General features: G+C 45.6%; 1 protein-coding gene across 4 annotated transcripts in view; it reads left to right on the forward strand.

The window, feature by feature from the left end:
• The first annotated feature begins 928 nt into the window (after window positions 1–928).
• The window catches only part of LOC129047287 (uncharacterized protein KIAA0040), a 35489-nt gene continuing 18178 nt past the window's right edge, over window positions 929–18239 (forward strand). Inside the window, exons 1-2 of one of the 4 annotated variants that reach the window (XM_054524917.1) lie at window positions 929–1158; window positions 16345–16418. The gene's annotated coding sequence lies outside the window, so the exon portion shown is untranslated. Of the gene's footprint in view, window positions 1159–1202; window positions 1369–16344; window positions 16419–18239 lie in introns of those variants that run through there. The other 3 variants (XM_009240710.3, XM_054524926.1, XM_009240714.3) reach the window with 3 other exon arrangements.

The raw sequence follows: 18239 nt of genomic DNA on the forward strand, positions 1-18239 counted from the left end.
TCTCCTGAATAAACAGAAAGGAATCTCTTGAATCTCAGTTGTGACAGTTGGTTGCAGCAGTCATTTTAATGCCCACTTGCAGAAGCCAAAGGACACCCATACTCAGGCACAGTCGATGGAGGGCAAGTCCTGGCTCAGCACCTGGCACCTGGTACCTGTGTACCTGGCAAATACAGTCGAGGGAACAGCATTTCAGGCCCTTGTCAGGGAGGACCTCCCAGGATGACACTGAGGAGGCCCCTGAGATGCTCCACAGCCAGGTCCTGGCATCCCCTCTTTTCCCACCCACAGTATCCCTGGAGGCACTGAACAAGCTCTGAATCATCAGAGCTTTGTGTCTGTAGTCCCCTATTCAACCGGGCGCAGGTCTTTTCATTTCCTAGCATCCCATGTGCTCAGAACTAGAGTCAAGAGATCTGAATAGAAAGTAGATGGAGAGCAGCTGAGGATGAGAGGGAAGAACCCCTGAGAACTTTTTGAAGTCAGTTTTCCCCTCCATCATTGCTTGTGACAGCTCCTGGGGCGCAGTTTTCCTTAGCGCCTCGAGGGAGCAGAGACAAAGACTCCTCTGAGATGTCACCTGCACCCCTTGGAGCAACCGGCGTTGGCTAGAGGGGACTGTCATGCTCATTTGTCCCAATAAGACATCGGAGCCTTCACCCAACCTGCCGCATGGTATCCCTCTCCAACGCCTCCCACCCCTTCCGGGAAGGCCGCTCTATTTAGGCAACTGTTTTCCCTGAAGCCGGGTTTGCCCGGAGTTCTATGTCCCGTTCCTAGAACACTGGTGCGTCTGTGAAAGACACTGGGGCTGGCTCCGCAGCCGTTGTGTCCTGAAGGAGGCGTGTTCCGGGACTGAGGGGGCAAGGAAACGTAATGGCGGGGGCGGGGAGTGGGGAGCCACTGGCGGGAAGACGGGGAGGGAGGGCGCGTCTGGGGCGTGTGCGCCCAAGGCCAGAGGCACCCAAGGTGGGCTGGCCCAGGGTGGAAAGCCTGGGCCGAGCCCCTGGAGCGGGCGGAACGGCGAGCCAGATTCAGGAAGTTGTGCCTCTGACATCAGGGGCAGGACAGAGTTGGAGCGAAACCTCAACTATGCCAGGCGTCGGCCCGCAGGAAGGCAGGGAACACAGAGGGCGCTGTCCTTGGCCGCAGCGGCAGGTACGCGCGGGGGCGGGGCGGGGCGGGGCGGGGCGCTCCCACGACCTCGGCTGGCGCCGGGGCCCTACACGCCAGACCTGGCTCGGGGTGCGAGTGCAGAGGCAACCAAAAAGGAACCCACACCTCCCTCCAGGGCCCAGGGCGCTGTCAGACGGGGCAGCACCCAGGAGATTCCCTGGGCCTGCAGGAAGCCCTTCCGCGGACCGAAAGGTGAGTTTCAGGACTTTCTGTTATGTTTTTTAAAAATACATTTTTAAGCGCCCTCTGTTTGGAAGGGGACCCCCACTCACTCCTGTCTTTAGAAGGATGAGACCTGCCCCAGAGATACAAGGAATTATTCCTAAGTAGCCTCTTGCGCCTTCACAACTTTAGTTCTGGTGTGTTTCCCTCCTTCGCGAGGACTTTCAGGAGTCTTCCTCTCTGCGCCTGGGCTGAGTCCACATGAACTCCTCGGAGGTCGGCGGTGGAGTTACCTTACTCCAGCTGCCGGTAGGAGCGCTTTGAAGGGGACACATGGAAATTCTGTTTTTTACTGAGAAAGCCAAGGCCTGAGACCCTCCGGAAAGCATCGCGGGCTTAGGTGTTTCTAAACCATTCTAGGTGAAGCCAGATTTTCTCTGGGGCTAAGGAACTAGCCAAAACGAAAATATGGCCTGGAGCCAGGGGCGGAGAGGAAACCTGTTTGCTATTCTGAGACTTTCCAGGGAGTTTGCTGTGACACAGATTACTTCCTAACTTCTTTGACTCTCAATGGTCCCACCCCCAGACCCCCTAGCCCACCCATGAAGGTAGAATGGGGGACATAATAGGACCTGTTTCCCTAACATTCTGAAGAGCTTTACGGGGATTCATCATATGATAATAGAGTTAAGTAAACTATAGATGATAGCTAGTGGGAAGACCAGTCCTGCCTAACCGAAAGGGAAACTGAAGCACAGACAAGCACTCACCCTAATTTAGCAGAGAACACCGGCAGCCAGCATGCCATGCTACTTAGCGGGATTGTGCCACCGATTGCGTTGTACGAGGAAGGGAAGGAAAAGACCACTGGAGCATCTTGGAAGCGCCTCCCTTCTAAAGCAGTTGCATTTCATTTGCTCAGCTACAGCTCATAAGGACCTGAAGCTAATTTTAAGGAACCCTCATTCTGAAGTTCTGTTAGATAATGGGAGAGCCTTGAGTTACAAAGAGCAGGACTTAGAAATAGCATTGATGTAACCTGTTCCTAACCCTTTTGCAAACGGTTTGCAAGTTCTATCTAAAGACTTCTGCAAGGGTCTTGCCAGCCTTTAAGCTGGTTCAGTTGCATCAACCACTTAGTCTGATGTGCCTGCCCTTCACCCAGTGCTGGGCTGGAGAGGCAGCTGTACAGGAAAATCTGACCAAGTCTTTCCTTTTGTCTGAAATTCTGCCTCTGTCCCCATCCCAGATGCAATTTTAGGAAAGAGATGCGTTGTAAAACAAATGTTTCTTTGGCCTCCATACATTGTCAATATTTAGCCTGTGAAATGAGTATGACTTCTGTCCTCTTCCCTAAAGACTAAACCCAAGAGAATAATAAACACTCAACAAACTAAGTTATTGATTTCACCAAAGAGGGAGGTGCATCCATTCCATACATTCATTCAACATTTGCCAAACCTACCGTGTGCTGGCCAGTATACCAGGGCCTTGGAGTCCAAAGATAATGAGATGGTTTCTGCTTTTGAGGAGCTTCAGTCTGGTAAGTGAGACAGATACATAAATAAACTGCAGTTCAGGATAATATACATTATAATAGCAGTAGCTACAGGGCACTGACTAATCTAGGGGAGAGGGCAGGAGATCCTTCCCCAGAATTATCTGTGAAGTCCACACCACAGAAGTGATGGATGGGCAGGGTCTTGAAAATGACTAGGAGTTCCTAGGGAAAGTGTGTTTTGAACAAAGGAAAGAGGGTATGCAAAGTCAATGGCAGGTAGGGAACAGCATGTAATAGGAATTACACTGCTAGACTGAGAAGGGTGAACTCCCTCCTATGGGAAGCCGTTTTTGAGTTTTTAAACAGAGGAAGGATCCGGTCAGATTTGTGTTTGGAAAAAGAATTATTGGCCAGATGGAGGCTGGCTTAGAGAGATGGGAAGCAGAGGTAATTAAGACCTCAGCTAAGACAATGGCAGTGGGAACTGAGGAAAAGGAATGGATTTTAGGAAGTAGAATCAAAAGTACCTGGTGACCAAGTGAATGTGGTAAAGGAGGAATGAGTGAATAGAGAGTGATTATAAGGTGTTGAGTGGGATAGGCAGGGGAAGGTAGCTTGTGGAGCCATTAGTAAAAATCATGTAAGCTAGAGAAGAAGTGGGCTTGGGAAGCAGATTGTGGAGAAGGCAGTGATGAACACTTTAGACATATTAAAGTTGAATATGCCCAGGAAATGTCCAGATGGAGATAAGCAGTTGGGTAAACAGGTCTGGAACGTAGGTGGAGGTGGAAGGCAGCTAAAGAGGCCTGTGGTAGCACCACGTTGGTGCTGAAGAGTCTTGTATTTGTCAGTAGTGGCCTATAGATATTTTCATATCATATGGTGACTTCCAGATGACTTTCTCCAAACGCTAAAGGCTTTCTCAGAATACCTTGGAGGATAATTCCCAAAATGAAGGAGAGAATTCTGGGTTCATGGCACATAGATAGTAAAGATGCATTTAATTATCACTCCTCCATGTGAAAAATTAATACTTAGTTCAGTTGTAAGATCTGTGAAGACCTTTCCAGAACTCACACTCCAAGTCTTTAGTTACCTACCCCTGTGTGGGAGAGTCCTGACTTCATAAAAACAAGAAGGATGACCTACTCTGACTAATTTCAGACCCCTACAGAGTAGTTATTTAGGTCTGGCTGCCAGTGCTCAGCTCAGGATCTTGTGTGACCTGCATGGAAGAAAAAACCTTGAGCTTGGAGCTAGACATACATGGGTTCAGTTCCTGGCTTAACCACTTATTAGCTGACCTTGAACAAGTTCTTGAATCTCTCAGCTTCATTTCCCTTATATTTAAAATGGGGATAATTATTACTCACCAGGGCAATGGTTAGAACCAGAATCAAATTGAAAAGGAAAGTACATTTAATGTGCTACATAAATTGTAAGACTCTATAAAAATGTAAGGGGTTTTATTATTATTTCTAATCTTGCCTCTTGAAACTACCAAAATTAGATGGACTGTGTAGGTGTAGGCTCTGGGCAGCATCTTCAGCCCAGACTTGCAGCTTTCTTATTGTATGACATATTTTAAGGCAGTAATTATAAGTCTCCTTCCATCATATCAGTGACATGCATCTACTCTGGCCTCTTTTGTCCTCCTTAGCTAAAATGGTCAGAGCCCAAAGAAGTCAATACTTTGCTGTTGCTTGTGCAGGTTGTGTACTGCACAAGGACTCCTGGGAGTCTATGGAGCTGAAAGCACCAGTATTCCACCTGCTAGGCCTTAGACCCACCCCACTTGCAGCTGAGTCCACATGGAGGGGATGCTTTTTTCTAATTCTCACAAGGTGCTGGTTTAACCCATTTAATCCAATGGCCCTGAATCTGAGCATCAGTCAATGGCTTGGGTATATTTGTGATTTTTCCCTGTCCCAACCAGGGAATCCTGACTTATTCCAACCCCGTGAAGTTCGAATGTTATGCCAACGTCAAAAACCTTCAAGTAAACAGAGTTCTAATAGAGGCTAAGCTGTTGATGAAAAAGAGGAAGTAACCACAGATTCAGAGACTTCAAATGGAAAAACACTTCCGAGAAGAGCCAGCCCCACCCCTTCACTTCACAGATGAGCAAACTACAGTTCAGGGAGGGGAAGTGTGGGCCCAGTCACAGAGCTGGTTAATGGAGGGACCAGAATCCAAGTTCTATCTGCCTCTGCCCAGGAATACCCAATACTATCCAGGGTCTCTATCACCTTTTGTATCTCGCACACAAGGACACAGCTAGGCATTCAAATGCCTGTGGAAAGGTGAAATGAAAATTGTACCTGAAGTTCCAATCCTCCCCCAGTGGCCTTCAGGGCAAACTAGGGGCAGACCCTCAAGGGATGCAGGTAGTTCTCAACTTTTTAGGTAACCTCCATACCACCCTCGTCTCTTCTGTTTCCTCAGTTTCAATCCTTAAAGTTTTCTCAGGAGTTCCCAAAGACCCCTCAAGAAGAAAAACAACATTGGGTGCCTTAATTAAAATCCTTTTAGTGTTTCCTCAAACTTGTCAGGAAGAGTGTTTCGCCTCAGAGTTAGGAATGAGCTAGAGACCAGTGAATGAGTCGAAATTACATATCCAATATCGATATGTAACTTACCATTCAGCGAGAAGGGTTCCAGGTGAATAATGGGCTTTCAGGAGACTCGTCACAGACACAGTAAGGGAGATAAAGACAGTGGCGTGTCTTTATAAAAAGATAAAGACTTTTTCCCTCCCTGGACAGCAAAAGGAAAATCGAGTGCAAATTCTTTGAAAGACAATCCCCAGGGCCAGAGCCCAGGCCAGGTTTCTAGCTTTTCCCCCACATCAGTCTGAGCCATCTGAACAGAGCATCATCTGAGGACATGAGTGGACATTTAATGGAGACCAGGAAAGGGCAGCTAAGTTCCAAAACGAACCTCACACAGACACAAAATTTCTTTCTCAGAGGCAACTCCCAAGGGACATGGCGGCATCCAAACCCAATCCCCACCCCTGGGAAGAGACTTGCTCCCACGATTGTGAGCAAGCTGCTCCATGGAGTTTGTCACTAAGAAATAAAACAAAACCTAACCATTGCTGTAGTTCTTGGTCAAAATTGAAGAGATGATTGTATTTAGAAGCCACTGCAGACATGCCCTTGCTCTTCACTATAGCTTTCTCCTGATGGGATGTTTTTCAGTTACATTTTATTCTCCTCAAGTGCAACCCTAATTTCAAGCTGGATAGTCTTCAGAAAAGCCCATCAGCATTTTTTTTTAGTTTCCCAGGCAAGTCATAAAAAGAAAATTGACAGAAGAGAGGAAAATAATATACAAATAATAACAATAAGGATAGTCGCATGTGATAGTATGTTTAGTCTTCACATTGTCCTGACAGGGAAAAGAGCTGTGGGCCACAGGTTCAGAGGTGGTGTAGGGGCAGGGAAAGAGGGTCAAGGGCAGGGGAAGGGAAAGAGGCAGTGGGAACAGGGAAGTCCCATCAGCTTAGTATTATGGGAACAGAATAGTACAGTGTGGATATGCTGTGTATTAACCTAAATGACATGTGACAGTGGCCACCATAAATAAGAGAAAAGAATGCTGCACTCTGAGTCAAGAGCTTCTTGTTCCTCCCCAACTCAAGTAAGATATTGAATGTGCATCCATCTGCTCATGGTTTCTAACCTGTGATTCCTCTCAGCCCCATGGGCCAGAGTGCCAGCTTTCAAAAACCCCTCTGCATGTGATCATCATGTACCAAAGCCCTGGCTGCAGCCTGCAAGTTCCAGACAGCCACTCATGCACACTGGCCTGAAACCACCCAGGAACTAACGCTGGGGTCAAAGTGACCTTCCCAGTGATTTGGAACCCAGAGTAAACGAACGTCCATCCAAACTTTCTTGGCTCCCACAAATTTTCAGTGTGCATGCTAGGCTCTCAGTAACCACTTGTTGAATGGTGGTGCTAAGAATTTAAGGCATACAATCCTGCCCACCCCCACCAGAGACATATGTAGTTTCTTCAACATTATGTTAGGGAGATGTGTCAATAACAAAAGAGAGTAAGTTACTCTTAAGGCCAGTCCTGCAGACTTAGCTTATCTATGAAACCCCTTTCTTGTAAATGACTGATGGCTTCCACCCTCCTTTCTCTCTCCCCACCTTCCACTCCTGACCTGAAACTTCCCTCCTGCCCAAGGCCCATAATCTGCTGAGCAGCAGTTGCCAGCACAGCATAACAGTGGCCTAGATAAAAGCCTCCCGTTTCATTACATGGGTGACCCACACCATTCCATAATGAAACCTCCACTGGGAAAGGGGAACACACTTGCATACCACCCCACCAGATGCAGCCTGCTCAGAGCTTTCCTAGTTTCCAAATTAGAAACTCAGATCTTGCCCTGCAAGACACTTGGACCAAAGCCTTCACAAGTACAGGAAGAAAGCAGTGCTTTACCGGGTGCCTTGCCGATTACCAAATACTGTGCTTTTCTTGGTTTTGCATAAGGACATCATTGACCCCTTTGAGGAAAGAGCTGGGTTTTGACTATTTTCAGTGGGTGGATAGCACAGCTTCCCAAAGCTGGCCATGGAAAGAACACCTCATTTCCAGACAAAGGCGCTGCAGTCCTCCACACTGTCTGGAACAAGGGAGGAGTCACAGTCAAAGAGCACATGCCACAGAGGAAGAAGTTCAGATGCTCCTGACTGACATTTTCCAGGAATAAGATTTTGGTGGTTTATAAAATATTATTCCTTCAAGGTAGGGCCTGAGGGTAAGAGGAAAAGTACTTCAACTACTGGGCATGTGGTCATTCAACACTTGGCATTGGAATTAATTAATAAATACACAGTAAAGAGATCACAGACAACATTTTATATTTCTCAAGCAATTAATAAGGGAAACTCTGCCATTCTTTTCCATGTGACATCTATTAGTTTTCAAGAAATGTTGTTATTTCCTCTTGCATTTTTTTAATTGAGGTGAAATTTATTTTACATAAAATTAACCATTTTAAAGTGAATAGCTTAGTGGCATTTAGTACATTCAGAATGTTGTGCAATCACCCCTCCATCTAGTTTCAAAACATTTTCACCACCCCAAAGTAAAACCCCATAACCATTAAGCAATTTATTCTTATTGTTCCCTCTTCCCAGTCCCCAGCAACCACCAATTTGCATCCTACCTCTATGGAGTTGCTTATTCTAGATATTTCATATTAATGGAATTATACAGTATGTGACCTTTTGCTACTGGCCTTTTCCACTTAACGTGTTTTCAGGGTTGACGTATGTTGTAGCATGTATTGGTACTTCATTCCTTTTTATGGCTGAATCATATTCCATTGTGTGCATATACCATAAGAGTTTATCTGTTTATTCGTTGACCGACATCTGCGTTGTTTCCACCTTGTGGCTATTGTGAATAGTGTGCTGTGAACAAGAATTTGTTTGAATACCTGTTTTCAGTTCTTTTGGGCATAAACCTAGGAATGGAATTGCTGGATCATATGGTAATTCTACCTTTACCTTTTTTGAGGAGTTGCCAAACTGCTTTCCTTTCCCCTCATTTTTATCAACATACTTATAAAGTCATTTTCCTTTCTTGAAGATAATACACATATTAAGTGGCATAGCTTTTCCTGTCTGGTCTCTTATTTGATGCATTTGATCTTATGCTTTTATAAAAGATATTAAATACTGCCTCTCGTTGCCCTAGAGATTTGGGATTCTTTGGATGCTTGAGATAGAAAATATTTGGGGGTAAACTAAAGCCCCTTCTTGGTATAACTCAGTAGGAAGCAACAGCTAACAGCAGCAACATTTATGGTGCTCCATCTGTGCTGGGGATAACATAAGCGCTTTACCTATTTTCCCTTATCTAAACCTCATGTCAACTGAACAAAATAGGTACTACTACAGATTGAGTATTTCTTATCCAAAATGCTTGGGACTAGACATGTTTTGGATTTCAGATTTTTTTTTTCAGATTTTAGAATATTTTTATTATACTGGAATTACCAGTTCAGCATCCCTAATTTAAAATCCAATGTGCATTTCAGTGTCCTATCAGCACCCAAAAACATTTAGATTTTGGGGCATTTGGGTTTTGGATTTTCAGATTAGGGATATTCAACCTGTAACATCCCTATTTTATAGAAGAAGAAATTGAGGTCTCCACGAAGAGCTAAGTGCTCTTCCCCAGCTCCTGCAAAGGAACTCTGCAGCTGCCACCACTGATGAATAAGAAGCCATTCTGTTTCTCAGGGGATTGCAGTCATTTTGGCAGACAGATAGGTCAAGAGGCAGTTATAACACAGTGTTACAAAAGCTATGATAGGTGTCATGACAGGGACACAGAGTTAGAGCACTTTTCCTGGCCCTAGGCTATAGACTTTTCAAAGGAGATGAAATCTAAGTCTCTTATTTTCTTGGTAACCCTGTGGGGCCCTTGGTAATGTTTGACCCTCCCCAGGCACCCTTTGACTTCACTACTCCGTCATTGCATTTCCAGTACACAGTGTCTGGCACACAGTTGCCGCTTATTAAACATAGGTTCATAAACATGTGTGCTTCTGTAGAAGGAGCGCCCAGCCCTGTCACACTGACATGGGACTCCTATGCCTGGGTCCTATATTTCAACTCATAGACTTTCTCAAAACAGATGTGGCCTGGGATGGGGAAAGGAGACAAGAAAAGGCCTCCAATGGCTTTGGCTGTCCTCTGTCTCTGAACAGACACTGTGTACGTGAGAAGAAGACAAGGGAAGAGGGAGAAGAAGGGTAGGGAGTGGGGCAGGAGGCCTTCCAGTGGCACCGTGTGAGGTTGGCCAATGCCCAGGGAGGAGACCCTGTAATGTGACATGAGACCCCAGAGAAGAAATGAACTGGGAATCCTCTTTCCTAAACTCTGATTTCTTCATTTCAATTAAGGTTGGTTATTGCTTCAAAGACTCCTAGCGTATGGCTATACAGTATCTTTGCCAATTCATCTCAGCTGGCAGGTACAAGAAGCAGTAGTTTCATGGGAAGGTCTAGACTCTCTCCAGTTGGTAATTCTCACTCCTCTCTCCCAGGCACTGTCAGGGTGTATCACTTACTTTTGGTCAGTCATCTGCAATTCCTCTTTGCATAAAAAGAATTTTGAGGACTCCTAGGAGGCCTGGCGGCTTTGCTTTATGTGGCAGAAGCTGCCCGGACATGACTCTGGCTGCTTCCATTTTTTTCCATACACAGTTGTCAAGCTCTTCTGTGTGTACCTGACACTACACTACAGGCTGTGGAGAATTTTTAAAAAACAAAACAAAATGCAGGTACAGATTCCACCCTCAAGGACCTACCACCTACCACCCAGGAGCCTGCAAGCGCCTAGCTGCAAGCGCTGCCCCTCTCATTGAGAGCTGTGAGAAAAGCCCGTTCCTGGGATTAGTCTATGCTGGGATCTCTGCTCGCTAGTGTGGCCATCTCTTCACCCACTGCTCAGGCTGTGGCTGTGCCATTCTGGAATCCCTGAGTCCTGCTTCACCCTTGTTCGGCTGGCTCCCCAGATATCCAACCAACTTACCTGAGCCATAAGCTTCTGCTTTGAGCTGCAACCCCAATTGTGAAAGCTCAGCCCATTGCAAGGTCTTCCTGCTCTGCCCAGGCCCGGTTCCTGGTCCCCTCACCCTGCTGGAGACCTACCCTGCTATCCCAACCCATCACCTGGCTCTGCAGGGGCCTACAAGGAGCTTGCATAAGTATGAGAGCTTGGGGTGCCAGAAGTGAATGTGGGCTTCCTGGCCCATGGACATAGCATAGCCCTCACAGAGATACTCTTCACTCTGGTTCTTTCTCATCTCCCCAGATCATAACCAGTCAATTACTTAATCAAAAAGCATTTATTGTACATCTAATATGTGCCAGCACTGAACCAGACCCTGGGGATACCCAGAGGAGAAAGCTCTGTAATAGCTTAATGTCAAGTGGGAAAGCAAACAGGAGCAGCCTCTGTACTATCAGTGAGCAAGCATTGTCAGGGAGGTGAGGTGGTAGAGAAGGAAAGAAATTTTCAACTATGATATCTCTGCGCTACAGATGATTCCAGAAAATGGCCCCTGGGCTAACAAATCCTCCTTTTCCCACCTATTTAGAGGGTGCTTTGCATCAGTTTTACAGGCCTGAGCATTCCTCACTCGCTCTGAAATAATGAAACAGTGGTGTCTTTCCATCATGCACACAGGATTCATCACTGTCTTCCCTTTTGCATACTCGAGCTCCTCAGCATTGGGCCCCAGCAGAGGTCACAAGCTCAGATGCCTACAGGGTGCCTGACAGGTAAAGCCAACATACACTGAAGATGTGCTCTGTGCCAGGCACTGTTTCACCCCCATCACACAGAGTATTTAACTCATCTGGTTCCCACAATAATCCGATGACAGAGGGTCTATTCTTATCCCCCTTTTATAGTTGAGGAAACTAAGGCACAGAGAGGGAAAGGGACTTTCCATATTCAGAAGCCAGTGTGTGGTGGGACCAGGCTTTGACTCAGGCTGGTCCATCTGAGAGGTCTCACACAAGCTGGGTGAGAGCGTAGACTGAGAGCTGCAGATCAAACACAATCCACTCTCTGGTGGCAGCTGCCTCCTGGGCTTCCATTGTGCAACCTCTGACCACGGACCGATCTAGGCTTGACTCTTAGGACAGAATGTCATTTGGTTTCCACAAACTTTGTGCTAAATGTTGGCAGGCTGATTGTGGGTGAGGAGGCAGGGAAAGAGGGATCCCTTTGAACGTGAGCCAAGTGGAACTGGCTTTGGTTACCCAGGGCCCTGTGACACCCAATTTGAAGTCAGAATTATCATCAAATATAAGGATATGCTGTACAAAGAGATAAAATGTAGTTGGGGTGAGGGTGAGGGACAGGGAGGAGGCAGAAAACTCACTATACACTCAAGTTTCCTTAACACAGTAATCTGCCTTCATAGTCAAATGTGAAAACAATTTGAAATTGTAACCCTGAATGTCCTTAAGCCCAATATGTCATCAGTTACTCCTGCCTATGGCCCTATCTCCGGACACTCAAGTCATAACATGTTGTGATATATGGAGGGAGAGAACATCAGGAGCAGCCTCCTCCTAGGGCCAGAACCTTGAAGAATCCCCATCAGGTGCTGGAGTGGTCCCTGGAATGCCATGGCAATTAAAGCAGTGGCTGCGAGAAGGCCCTGGGAGAGGGGGTCGGGTGGAGCAAGCTGTTTTAGTGTTGCAGCCGTAACATCAGGAGGTTGGAGGCCTCTAGAGATGAGTTGGAGCATGGTCCACTTTGACTGGATTCTTTCTCTGAGCCAGCTGGGTTTCTTGAGCAGCCTGGAATCACCTTTCTTTCCCATCCCTGCTGCCTTTAAACATTCTATGCACCTTGCAGGTGCGAACTCAAATTACACCCTCATCGAAGTCTGCCCTGGATTCCTCATTGGAATTAACGGCTCCCTCCTTGCTGTTTCCATAAGCATTTGTTTGAATTTCCCTTGGGACACTGAACTAGTCATGCCTAACGGTACTTCGCCTGTGCTTGCCCAGTTCCCCAACAACAAAAAAAATAAATTCCTTGACTTTATTCCTAAAGTCTCTATCAAAAGAAGAAAAGTTCAATTTTGATTTCGTTACCCAGATAGCTGGCAAATTTTCTACTTCTCACTAGGCGGCATTATCTGGGAGAGCCTTAGAAGAGAGAGAAGTTCTTCATGCACATAGAAGGTACTCAACAAATGTGAGTTGAATTGAATAATTTGCTGCTGTACAGCAGAGAATGGAAATGGAAGTTCCTAGCTTCCTTGGCTACAATGGTGTCAACAACCCAGAATCAGTGAAGGAAGAAAAAGCCAGCAAAGGAAGTTCCTCCCTCCAGGAAAAAGCAGGGAGGTCTTTTTACAGTAATAGCAGTGAGGTAGTGAGCCAGCCCCCTGCCCCCCACAAATACACACATACTCTACTCAGTTGACTTTGCAGCCAGAAGTTACCGAATAAAATCATATCAATTGAAGAGCACAAAGAGGCCAAGCACAGTGTCTCATGCCTGTACTCTCAGCACTTTGGGAGGCTGAGGCAGGAGGATAACTTCAGGCCAGGAGTTCAAGACCAGCCTGGGCAACATAGGAAGACCCTGTCTCTACCAAAGTAATAATAATAATAAATTAGGCAGATGTGGTGGTGCATGCCTGTAGTCCCAGCTACTTGGGAGGCTGAGGCAGGAGGATTGCCTAAGCCCAGGAAATCAAGGTTACAGTGATTGTGCCACTGCACACTAGCCTGGGTGACAGAGTGAGACCCTGTATATTTAAAAAAAATTAAAAATCAAGAACACCAAGAAGTCAGAAACACAGCCAATCAGGGCTTTCCAACAAGGGTAGTCTCACTTCCAAGTGTTGTAATCTTGATATTCAACATGGCACCCCATGAAAACAAAGCTTGATGTCCATTTGAGACCAGTGTTCCTTGGAAGTCGAGCCTCGGCTGCTCTCATCTCTGTTTCTTAGTCCTGACAGCCTCACTGGAGATTAAAAAGTAGCCAGTCTCCAAAAGAGATCTACTCAGGAGCACCCAAGAATACCTGGTATTTGAGCATACTGCCCAGGCTGAAAGAGCTCTCCAAACCCAAAATATTGACATTGCAACTGGCAGACTTTATTTTCCTGGGTATCTCTTTCCAACTGACCAACATGATCTATGTGAACCTAGAAACTAGTGTGGCAGAGCAGAAGGAAAACTGGCTATTTAGAAATAGAGGAATTGGCACATGATCTTTTATTAGGTATGAGACCTTAGATGAGTCATTTAATTTCAGTGAGCCTCAGAGCTTCTTCATTTATAAACATGTTCATTTGTTAATTCAGCACATATTTCCCAAGGGCAAAATATGTCCCAGATGCAGAGGATGCCATGATGGGAATAGATTCCATCTAGAAAGGAAGAACAATGATTAAACAATTACCCTACTACAGATTATGGGTTGTGGTGACAATGTAGGTATGGTGAAGGGCACAGAGCAGGGGCTCTGACCTGTAACGAGGTCAAGTAAGGTTTCCCCAGGGCAACAATGTTGAATAGAGGCCAGAAGATGGGGTAGGGAGCAGTGGATGGGGGTGAGGTGAGAGAGAGCTACGGTTGTATAAGGATCCAAAGCTGGAGCGGAACCCCATACCTCACAGAGTTTGAGAAATGGGAGGCTTTGTAAACTGCGAAGGGGATTGGTTGCCACTGCTTGCTGCCCTCATTGTTGCATTTTAGGAGTTACTTTAGTGCAGAAAGCATCTCATTGGGGAAGTGGAAAACTAGAGCCCTGTGTGCCATTGGCCACTAACCAGCTTTACAATTTTGAACAAATTTGGAACAAACTTTTACTGTGAAAAGATTATTCATCTGTGAAACAAGGCAAGAAATCCCTCCCCTCTACAAATTACAGTAGATTGAAGGAAGAAATGTTTTCAGGAGCCTTTAAAAAACTAAACTAAGTTGTAAGTGTAGGATATTGATTGGACTTTCACCAATCATAAATAAACCCAAGCCCATCTGGGTGCCAGTTTGAAGGAGGGAGAACTGATTGCATCCTGTTTTTATCCCTTGCCCCCTATTCCCAAGGGATCAAGAGATAAATAGCCATTTCTTTCTGATTGGTTTGGTGATATTTCATTTCAGTTTCTAATTAGATTTTTGTCTAAGGGAGAACGGATACTATTAATAAAAGTTTTTTTTAATTGTGGTATCTGTGATTACTCTGCCTGACTGGTTAGGGCAGATTGCCAGTGAGCCCATGGGTGGGAGCTTAATCCTGCATAATCCCCAGCTCTGGTAGGGTGTACTTTCCATCACAAGCAAGATCAGGTAAGAGAATGTGGCCACTGAAAGAGTGAGGCTGTTAGGTCTCCTCTGCTCACAACTTTCAGGGCCCCCTTGAGGCTGTTACACCAACCCCATGTTAGGCTTTCAAAGCCCCCTGTGATCTCACCAATCTTGCCTGTGCCACCTCAGTTCCCACTCTTTCTTAGAAGCCTTCTTCACTGCCATCCCCATCTCGAACTCTGTACCTGTTGGCCTCTGTACCTCTGCTCTGGCTTTTCCAACCTATGTAGCTCACCCTAACTCGCCCTTTTCCCCACCAGAATGTCCAGCCCTCCATGTAATCACACACAGCCCAGAAGCTGGCACAGCCTGTATCTCCTCCATCATGTCCCCCCCGCTCCGTCCCCTGCTCTTATAAAACCTAAGCCAGCATTGATCTCTCTCCTTTCTAATAGTACCTGCATTTGGTCACTTTCTGGTATTTAGTTTAGCATTTAATTACTATTATTTTTGAAAATTCAACTTTGCAGGACATTTTCAGTTTACAAAGAACTCTCATATATATTAGTATTTGACTTTCACAACCACACTGAATGGTGAGGGCAGTTGATGTTATCATCATTGTCTTCCCATCTTAGAGACCAGGATCCTGAGGCTCATGAAGCTCTGTGACTTGCCCTGCCACTTGGCTAAGCAGAGCAGGACTTCAGTGCTCTAAGGTTCGTGGAGAAACTCTTTTAGGATAAAAACCAGTTGGTACACTTCTTTTTCCCCTCCAGCACTATGTCAGTTACATAGTAAATACTTAACTAATACTTCTTTACATGAAATCCACATGCAACTACAGGAAAAATCCTTCAAATGGCATATTTTATTGATGCAAACAATTGTTATTAGTGCTATTGGCCTCTTCATGTATAAAGAACAATATGTTTGCAGCATTATTTTTATTATAGGGACTCAGTAAACAACCTAAGGGAGACTCACACACATTTTATACAAAGCTCTCCCCAGCCCCAGAGGCCAAGAAAAGGCAGCCACAAATGTAGGTACCATTCCTTCTGCTCACACTGAAGGTGCTGCCCCCCTGCCTCCTGGCAGTGGATGGAATGTGCTTGTCAGAACTTGCTCAGCAGAGTGGACATGGCCCTCTAGCCCTTGGAAATCTGGGGTCATTTGTACACATGGAGGATTCAAGTTACCCAGCAGCAGCCTTAGCTCCACTACACAAGTAGGTGAAGGGGCTGGCCTGGTTGTGGAGGGGGTTTAGGAGTGGTCTCCATCCAGCCATTCTGGGTTGGAGGCAGGAAGACCTCCCAACATTGGAGCAAATTTCCCAAGAATTTCAGGCCACTTTGACTACCTGACAGAATTGAGGAGTGACTTTTGTTTTTTGCCACACCCCTGCAACTGCCAGGAATAATACCGATTATGACTCTAAATATTTGTACAGTTCCTAACAGCCCAGACACACATTACATGCACTATGTGCTTTTACCTAAGGACCCTGTGAACAGGTACTCACTTCCAGTTGTTCGTTTAATTTAGAAAGTGTATGCATGTGATCAGTCATTCAGAATGGTACCAAAGGAATGAGAGAAAAGCCAGTCTCCATTCCTGCACTGCCCCCAATTTCCCTCCAAAGGGGCAGTTCATGCTATCATTTTCTTGTGTATTCTTCTAGATTTTTCCCCATTTTGGAGATGAAGAAACTGAGACTCAAAGCAGCTGAGTGACCTTCCCAAGGACACACACTGAGTGAGTTGTAACTTCTTCTCATTCCTCAATCTATTAGCTTCCTCTGCACTCAAACTACCCTTTAGCCAAGAATTTGGCTCCTAGGGCAAGTTATGAGAATGTAAATAAGTAAAATCAGGTAAAAGTCAAAACCAGAACAGGGGGCCTAGGCCCCACAGATTCTTGAGAAGAATCTGCCTACCCCTATTAGGCACTTCAAGGACATCCACTTTCTTCTCTGGCTGCTCTAGGCCAACTGCCATCCCTGTGGCATCTTCTGCCTTCTAACTGTCATGGGCAGGGTCTAACATTCAGAATGCCTTGCTCTATCAAAGCATTCCCACCTAATGTGTTATTTCTTCAAGACCCTGATACTTTGAGGGTTGGTCTGATAAAAAATGTATCTGGGGTGCTAATGGGAGATAAAGCCTAAAGCCTGGTGGGCAGCCTGCAGACAGCTCAGCCCTGAGGCCACATCATGGAGAGCCCAGAGACACGGGCTGAGTTCCCTGGCCTCTCCCACCATCCCCGCTACCTCCCAGTGGCCTTAAGTGCTTTCCAGAGGGTCTCGCACAAAGCCTTGAGGTCTCCAGGCATGGATGGAGCAGAGGTGGTGGATGGGAAAGAATGAGGGGATGAGGCTAAGGGAACCCTGTGTCGAGGGGAGTGAATATGAGACACCCCCCTGCAATCCCCAGCTTAAGCAGTTTCTTCCATACATACTCCCAATTCAAGAATTTGCAATACTTGCCATCTCTTTTGGGAAGGGCATTTCAAGGATGGAGAGGAAAATGTTTGGGCATGCTGAGGGCATCAGGGAAGAGATGACGGCTATTCTTAAGGACAACAATATCTGCACTGAGGCAACTAAAACTGCACATGATGAGACTAAGCATATGTCATCTATATCAAAGAAAGAAGGTACTGAAGCAAAAAAAAAAAAAAAAGCCATGCTACTTACCTGACACTGGATGTGTACTCAATAAGTATTTTAGCTCACTCGTATATGTTCTCTGCATTCATCAACCATTATTTATCAAAACCATACAAAAACACTCCCTGCAACATTAGGAATGCAGATTTAAGCCCATGCAGAAAGGAAGTAAAGGTTTATCCTCAGACATATGAACTCCTCTGCACAGCCCGCCCTCTGGGGTGGAAGCTGCCATCCAAAGCCTGGCAAATCTGAAATCCACCACACTGAACATTCCACAGAGGTGAGTTATTATTGGAATGAGAATATTTATGCTCACTCCCTCTATGATTTGATCTTTGCATTTTAAGACTTAATATTGCAGTAAAAGCTTTTGGCTTTTAATTGCCCAGAAATTTTGTTAACATTAAATGAAAGGACAAAATGGAAAGGAAAATAGAACCATATCTGTATCACTTTTGAGTTGCATAATTGTACATTTTTGCCACTCCATTAGTTTTCAGCTATTCCAGCCTGTAAATGTCTCCTCCACCACCACTAACAAAAAGAAATATGTCAGTCATTCTGTTATTGCCACAAAGTTTGCAGAACTCTTAAGTTCCTGTCTCTAGTATTAAAGAGAATTACGCAAGTTTTACTTTTTTATTTTTATTTTTTATTATACTTTAAGTTCTAGGGTACATGTGCACAACGTGCAGGTTTGTTACATATGTATACATGTGCCATGTTGACGTGCTGCACCCATTAACTCGTCATTACATTAGGTATATCTCCTAATGCTATCCCTTCCCCCTCCCTCCACCCCACAACAGGCCCCGGTGTGTGATGTTCCCCTTCCTGTGTCCAAGTGTTCTCATTGTTCAATTCCCACCTATGAGTGAGAACATGAGGTGTTTGGTTTTTTGTCC

The sequence above is a fragment of the Pongo abelii genome, chromosome 1, assembly GCF_028885655.2.
Source record: "Pongo abelii isolate AG06213 chromosome 1, NHGRI_mPonAbe1-v2.0_pri, whole genome shotgun sequence".
NCBI classification, from domain to species: domain Eukaryota; kingdom Metazoa; phylum Chordata; class Mammalia; order Primates; family Hominidae; genus Pongo; species Pongo abelii.